The 8,121-nt window shown below is 36.0% G+C and overlaps 1 pseudogene; it reads right to left on the bottom strand.

Moving 5' to 3' along the window:
• Window positions 1-7,738: 7,738 nt before the first annotated feature.
• Window positions 7,739-7,857, bottom strand: LOC118610310 (annotated as a pseudogene).
• Window positions 7,858-8,121: the final 264 nt, after the last annotated feature.

The following is an 8,121-nucleotide window of genomic DNA, read 5'->3' as shown; positions in this document are numbered from 1 at the left end:
ATAAATCAATGTCAGGTTGTCTGTAATCACAGATGTCAAACCCAGTTAATCTCAAATAGGGATAAAATATGATTTCAATTTATTTTCTATATGGTTAGCATATTTGTATAAGAAATGTAAAATATTTCTTACAATCTCTTTTAAGTTCATTAATGGAGTGGCCGTTTGAAATATGGGTTGGTCTTCCTAAAGCAGAAAAGGTAGCATTCTACATAGTACATGGATTCAAAGATCTTCGTAGCCATCAAATTTCCTCCCAACCTGTGTATGAAGCTCCACCAAGGATATGGTTTTCATGGAGATAAGAACCTTATCCTCTTTTATTCACATTTAGATACTGAACTAGTTAGAATGTGGAAAAACTTGTTGTTAGGGAGCTGATTAGGTCCTGTATCAAGTCAGGCTAAACACATGGAAACAGGAAGCAAGAATCTTGTATCTAGGAGCTGGATTATATTGGGCTCCCCACTGCTGGGGAAAGAATGAGAATGGCTAGCTGCCAGAACTATTTTCCTTCATGGTTCCCAAGAAAGATAGACAAAGAAGAGAAGACCAGGTGAGTCCTATACCACTTGTTACTTAACTACTAGACTTTTCTTCCAACCGTATTGGCTCCTGGTGAGAGGTGCTTGGCCATGTGAAACTCACAAGAATTCTTCTAATGAGACTAAGGCAATTCTTTTCCCTTGGGAGTTGGCCTGGTTTCTGATGGCAATGGCTCTCTACATCTTGCAAGAAGCTAAGTAGTATTAATGCCAGAACAAAGCAGGTCACGCAGCCTCTGTGGTTGCAGACCTAGCTAATCAAACAGCTTCATGGAAGAAGAGCAAAAGGGGAGATCCTAAGGGATAGAGCCCAATGAGACATCTTTTTCCACCAAATATCCCATGCATAACACTGTAGACAAAACCTAATCCACCTAGTGCTCTTCCTCTACCCACACACAATTCCAATCAGCTCTTCTCACTTTCCCTTCCCCTATTAATGGCACCCCAGTCAGTGCTTTATGTTGCCTTTCATATTCAACCAGGCACAATTTCTGAACATATCTCAATCTATATCTTGCTTTTTATTTTCACAGCATCCTTGCTAGTCTGGCTTTCAATAGAATAGCTTCCCAACCTCACCATTTCAGAGTTATTCCTAGAACCTAGAATAGAGCCTTCTACATACTATGTTCCCAATTAATAGTTATTACATGATTGGATGAATGGATATCCCTCTCCCCATCCTAATAAAGGTTCTTTCTCCATCTGTACTAAAAACATAGCTTTGATTCTACAAATTAAGGAACAACTTATCTTCCTATTTCCTCTCCTTTAGTTTTTGAAACTACTTCTCTACATTTTCCTATTTAATTCCACAACAAGCCCTGGATTCTTCTGCTCTTGGCCTTCCTTCTTTCTTAAGTTCCTTTCTACTATCTTCCTTGACACCAAGCTGTTCCTGGAAAATTCTTTTCATATATTTAAAACATGCATTTGAAGTTAAACATAAAGAATTCAAAGAAAATGTTATATTGTATTCTTATTTGTATCCCTCTTAACATGGTGCCTTACACATTTATTCACCACATATTAAAAAGCAGTTCCATTAAACAATGTTGATTTCAAACACCTCACTAGAAGTCTTGGCACACAGATAGAACAAGGACAGGTAAAGCGCATTTTCAGTGATTTACAGGGGTCGACAGAAACAACATCAATATGGACTGAAGTCACACAATGACTTTCCTGGGAGAGGTTTTTCTTCACGTGACTCTTAAAGGTAACACTATCCTTTTGCTAAGTAATAAGACAAAAATTATGGTAATATCACTACTCCACTTCATAAATGAGTATGTTTCTGCAGCATAGGAAGATTCAGAGCTGATAAAATCCATAGGCATTTTAGAGATTGTGGGTGGAAATGGAGGAGAGAAGTTAATACTATAACACTAACCAAGTAGAGAGACAGATTCCAGGTGCCCACAAAGCAGGAGTCCTGGTCAGGAATTGGAGACTAGGCCACTTCCATCAAGTCACACCATCACCTTGGCTTTACTTATCTCATCTGTGCAACAAATCCATTTAACTTAAATCCATTATCATTAGGTCTTTCAGCTCTAGGATAGTTGGGATTTCCTGATGCAAATACAGGCAAATGGGGAGCTTAAGAGAAAACCACCCCAGCTTTTTCTATGAGGGCCAATTAGAGACAAATCATTTGAGTTGTAGAACTGCTTCCACCCCTTCTGAAGTGCTCTGAATGTTTCCACACTCTTGAGACTCGATGTATACAATATGGAAGTAAGTGAAGGTTTAAACCGTTATTTGCTGTTAACACATACTGCCTAAGAAATAAAATGATCTCTAAGTATGATTTCTGTGTATAAACTCCTTGTGGCCATTATTGAGCTCGCGATAGGTTCTCCAAACTTCTATTAAAATATCAATAGTATTTTTCAGAGCTTAAATTGAGCGGTGATTTTATTTCAGGCTGATCCTATAAACCACTTTTCTTCGAAGATTCTCTTGTTGTTGCTAAAAATGAAAGCCATTCAAACGAGCAGTGATTGAAACAGTGAGAAAGAAGGGGAAAAAATCAATATCGTATTTTCCAGGGCACTATCTCTGCTTTTGAAAAGAGACCATTAATAACGTGCTTACGGGAGAGGCAGCCAGTTGCTCAAAGTGCATTCAGGGGTGAGCTGAACGGATGGATTTCTGGGAAGCCTCTCCAGAGAGAGATTGCTGAGAAGTCAAAGCTCACTGGTGGAATCTGCAGCAAGCTGACTAAGGCATTCTCAGAATCGAGAGCTAAGTGGACTGCTTCGTAGCCTCAGAAGTGCTCTCTCCTATACCTTGTCTGAGCTCTGAGACACAATGACATGGGGCAAAGAGGAAAGAATAACCATTAGTTTCTAATGGTTCATGGGCTTGTTGTGTTTCCCATTCCAGTCCATTAAATCAGGACCAAACCCAGCAGTAGAGAACCCAAGATTTGACTAATGAGCATGGTTGTGTCCACATTTAACATCCATTTCTTTACTGTGTTCCACCTCTCTGCAGGCTGTTTACTAGGCACAGGAAAGAGAAAGTTCTAGGGGCGAAAAATTCTGTGGTTGCACTTGAAATCTACGAGGTTTGGGAATAAGATGTGTTTTGTAACTGCTAACCTATATCTTCCCTCAAATAAAGGAATTTGAGAAAAGCTATTTTTCCTCGATATTATGGCTTATTAAGGAGCAGGATGTTTTCTAAAACATGAAGGAAGATGCAAATAAAAATTCTAAAAAGAGAAAGGTTTTGAGAAAGTAAAGGGAAGTCAAAGCCAAGATCCAGAAGGATGAGAAATCATCATGGGATGGAGAATGATTAGTATAAATTCATAGTCACAGACAGTATAATACGGACCTGGGTCTAAAGAGAACGCAGTGTCCTATGCCCTAAAGAATGATAGGATTTAAAGATGCCAAAGAATGTCAGGGACATTGTTAAGAATTCAGAAGGAATTTATGTGCAGTGGACATGGTCATTTTCTCCTAAGTTTTAGGAATTCTTTTGACATGGATAACTGAGAGGTGAGTGCACGATCAAGCCCACCAATGGCTATATATTTCAGCTGTTTTGATTGCAAGAAACCTTAAAATTTCCAAATTTAGTGGTAATAAATAGTTATTATTTTGGGCAGGTAATTTTGTCAGCTGTTAACGTGGGCCTGAGAAATAAAGTGTCTCTGAGTTCAAATCCCAGCTCAGCACTTGTTTAGTCAGTTGGGTGATCTCATGTTGATTTCTTGATATGTAGGTCTTAGATTTTTCAAATGTAAAATGGGTGCAATATTGGTACCCAGCTTGGCGAGTTATTAAATGGGAGTGAATGAGATAATGTAGGTTCATATGTTCAGACACTAATTAACATGTTTAAAAATTGCATTCCTGACATCCTCTCCCCTTGCCCTAGGGAAACCAGCTTCTCCTGTAGTCTTGTTCGTCTCAGTTAATGGCAACTACTCTCTTTCAGTTGTTCAGGGGAGAGCACAGAACAATGGTAAGAGCAACAACAACTAACGTAACACAAGAAAAAATAGCAGTGAAGCTCTCCACCTTGAAACATCTCTAGAATTTGATAATCGCTACGGTTCTGGTGCAGGCTATTATCATCTCTCCCCAATATTTCTATAATTTTCATATTTCTGTTTTTGCCTGACCTCAACACAACAGCAAAGTTATTCTGTTAAATGGTGTCAAATTATGTCACTCTGTTCAATAACCTTCAGTGGCTTGCCATTTTTAAATCAATAAAGGGCAAGGTTCTGTTACTTTTCTGATTTTGTTTCCTGATATTCTCTCCTCTGTCCTTTTTCTTTTTTCTCAGTCTCACTGGCCTTTGCTGCTCATTTAATAAATTGGACATAGTCTTGCCTCAGAGCCTTTAATATGTAAGTCTCCCCACCTAGAATTTTCTATCTTGTATATATCTGCAAGGATAACTTCCTCACTATCCTTAAGTATTGCTCAGTAGTTAACTTGTAGGTGGGTTTTTCTCTGTTTATCTGTCTAAAATTTAAAACCTGTTCCACCCATCATTAAATGATCTATATCCTACTCTTGCTTAACTTTTTGTCCTGATTACTAGTATACAGTGTGTATTTAACTTATTGTTTCCTTTCCCTACTAAAATGATGGCAGATCATTTTCTTTATTGTTTCCACTAAGGATTCTTAGTGACAAGAAGAGTACTAGGAAATATTAAGTACTCAATAAATATTTATTATATATATTTTCTTAGCATAATTTCTAACCTATAGTAAGCATTCAATAAATTTTATGTAATATTATAATAAATAAAATATGCTCCTGGGCTGTTACTAGATATTTGATGATAAAGAGATTTCCAAATAATTTGGAAATGCTGGGTATAGATAAAGTTATATTGATTTGTTGTTTCCTATTGACTGAAGGATATCTCCGAATTTTTATTTTGAGTATACAAAATTATAAAACAAGAATGTACTATTCAGCCTTTTTCAGGCTTCTGTAACCACAGAATTCTTTTGAGTAATTTCTCATAAGATTTGTGATTCACTGATTGTACTCTGAAGTGCTATTCAAGCAACTTTAGAGTTACGTATAAGAACTGGGAGCACAGGTAGACATTTTTTCCTTTCTTTCATTTGGCGGTCACTGTTTAAAAAGTGAAGAAACTTGAGGCAAACATGCAATTGGCTATGTAAAAGGATTTCTGGGCATCGTTTATGAAATGAGAAAAATAGACATACGGCAAGGGGTGGAGGATAATTTATGAAAACCAAAAAGAATAAGTTTAGCACAAAACCAACTTTGTTTTTAGAAAAAAATCAGTAACTGAAGTTTAAATTTTAAGAAGAAAAGAAAGCACAGAGCTAGAGTTGTAAAATGGGCACAATACAGGGGAGCAGGAATAACCAGGGAGGAAGAGTAGTATCATAGATGATCAGCAGTACTGAAAACTGTAGCGGAGAGCATTTAGACAGAATTATTTTCCGTACATGTTGTCAGAGTGTGAGTAATAAAGTAACTGGAAACAATAGCTCATACTAGTAAATATCTTAATGAAAGGAAGAAAATGCATTCTCCTCAACTTTAAGTTAGGCAATACTTATGAGTAAGCCTAAAATATTAATAAGAAACCAACTGAACAGAAATAGGGGGGATTAATGAAGATGACTATGTAAATTAAATTGAACAACTCTTGCTTTTACTTAGAGGAGAGGATTGGATAGAATGAAGAAAGAATATAAATAACTATGCTGTGGGAAGTGCACTGTAGGCCACTAAGACACTGGCTCATCAGCTCTGGAAGATGTATTCATGGTGGAGGACAGCTATATCCTGTGCCTAGCCTTCAGTAGTGAGTGACAGTCGGGGACTCACTTGTCCAGATGACTGTTGGTAACCTCCGCTAAAAGAAAAATCTGATAAATTCTGGACCTGCCTCCCTGACAATTTCAGCTCTCAGGAGGCCAAAGAGGCAGTGAGAACTACCACTCTGAAATTAATTTTGACTAACAAGGAAGAACTACTTGGTGAAGCAGAAGTGACAGGCACCCAGAGAGAAAGTGACCATGTTGTCTCAGAGTTTATAATAGTCTAGGAAAGAAAGGCTGGGTGTAGGAGACCTAAATCATAGATACTAGTCAAAGAGATTTCAAAATATTTCAGAAAACATGGTCTCTGAAAAAGAAAATAAATGACTACCAATATAAAAATGTAAAGGAGGAAAAAATAGATGACAATTTCAACTTAAAAGTTATTATATTATTAAGTATATAAACTTTTCATATATATTATATATGTACACATATATATATACATATTATATATTATATTAGTATATATTATGTATAGTGGTTTTGATTACATGTAAATTTGTCCATTAAACAGACCTGAGTTATGTGTATGTGTGTGTGCATGTGCATGTGTGTGCATGTGCGTGTGTGTGTGCGTGTGTGTTTGCTATTTATAAATGAAGTAATTAATTCACATATAAATTAAGGGATTGCATCAAGGTCATTGAATGGCCAAGTTGAGTCTCGTAACTATACCTCTCACTCTTGAAAAAACTTCTCTTTCTATAAACAGTATCACCTTCATACAGTTTTATGATTACCTAGAGTTATCTTAAAAATAAAAGCAACATTTGCAAAATACACAAAAGGATAACATAAAATGGTAGTAAACTGTCATAAAGACAAAAAAACTGACATGAATTTGGGCTTATAAAAATGCCAAGGGTAATTAAAAAACAACAGCACTCTTAAATTTCTGAGAAGAATAAGATAAAGAACACATAAAGAGAAAAGCCTACTGCTTAAGAACAGATGGTGTCATGTTAATAAATACAAGGGAAAGTGACATTGTTCAACTTTACCTGCTTCTGTAATTTCATGCCAGGAAGAGGCTCTTGTAATTGGATAAGGTGGAATAAATACGATGATTAGTAACTTAAAAATCAAGGAGAAAATAAGAAGTTATTTAGTAGCTGTAGATAAATTCAAATTTCCAGACCAAATGAATTAAATCCCAGAGTAATAAAATAAGTTGCAGTTGCAATTATAAAAACATGAGTGAGGATCCTTAAATAATAATGGACATTAGAACTGGTATTAGGAAATTGGAGCTGTGACTAAAATACTCATATACCAAAACTGTGGATGGGCAAGTCGCTGGATTCTGTAAAATACAAACAGCAAGGACAAGGAGAAAGTCCTACATAAACTTGGACTGTATATCTGAACAGATTCATGTAGTTACTTAAGAAAGGAGTGGCAGTTATTATTAGTCTTCCTAGGTTCTCTAAAACCATAATTATCCCAAATCTGTTTCAGTTACTACTTAAAATAGATTTATAGAATTTTTAGATTGGTAGATCAGAAAATGCTGTTATGGTATGACTCCAAATTTTTCGACATTTGATATGGTGGGGAAAAAGAAAAAAAATAGTACACATAGACAGAGGGAAAGAGACATATGATAAATAATGAAGTAAATGGATTAAACGTTAAAAATTAAATTATTTAAAATCCTATATAAACTATTTCCCCAGGCCACCTGATACAATGTGTATGAGTTCATGGTCATAGTTATCACTGACTCTTGGAGTTTTTCCCAATCTAACTCTCAACTTATATTCAGCAACTTTTTGGAATACCTGAGAGATATCTTATGTAAACATGTAAGCAATTTTTTTTTTTATTTCAAAAATGTTTTTTTTAATGCCTACAGCACCTGGCCATCCTAGGTGGTCTCCCATCCAAGTACTAACCAAGCCTGACCCTGCTTAGCTTCTGAGATCAGACAAGATCGGGCACATTCAGGGTGGCATGGCTGTAGACGGCAACTTAAAAATATTACATTATTAAAATATAAACTGCATAGAGGAAAATTTCCAAAGTATAAGTATATAATTCAATGAATTTTCCAAAATTGAGCACAAATCTCAAATCAGGAAGCCTATTAAGAAATGTATTACTAGATCTCAGAAGCATTTCTCATACCCTTTCACAGTCACTACCCTTCCCCAGAGAAAAAATATCCTGACAGTTACCAGTATAAATTAGTGTTTTATGTTTTAGAACTTAATATAAATAGAACAATAC

The sequence above is a fragment of the Rousettus aegyptiacus genome, unplaced genomic scaffold, assembly GCF_014176215.1.
Source record: "Rousettus aegyptiacus isolate mRouAeg1 unplaced genomic scaffold, mRouAeg1.p scaffold_m13_p_12, whole genome shotgun sequence".
Taxonomy (NCBI): Eukaryota; Metazoa; Chordata; class Mammalia; order Chiroptera; family Pteropodidae; genus Rousettus; species Rousettus aegyptiacus.
This window is presented reverse-complemented; position numbering and strand designations above follow the sequence as displayed.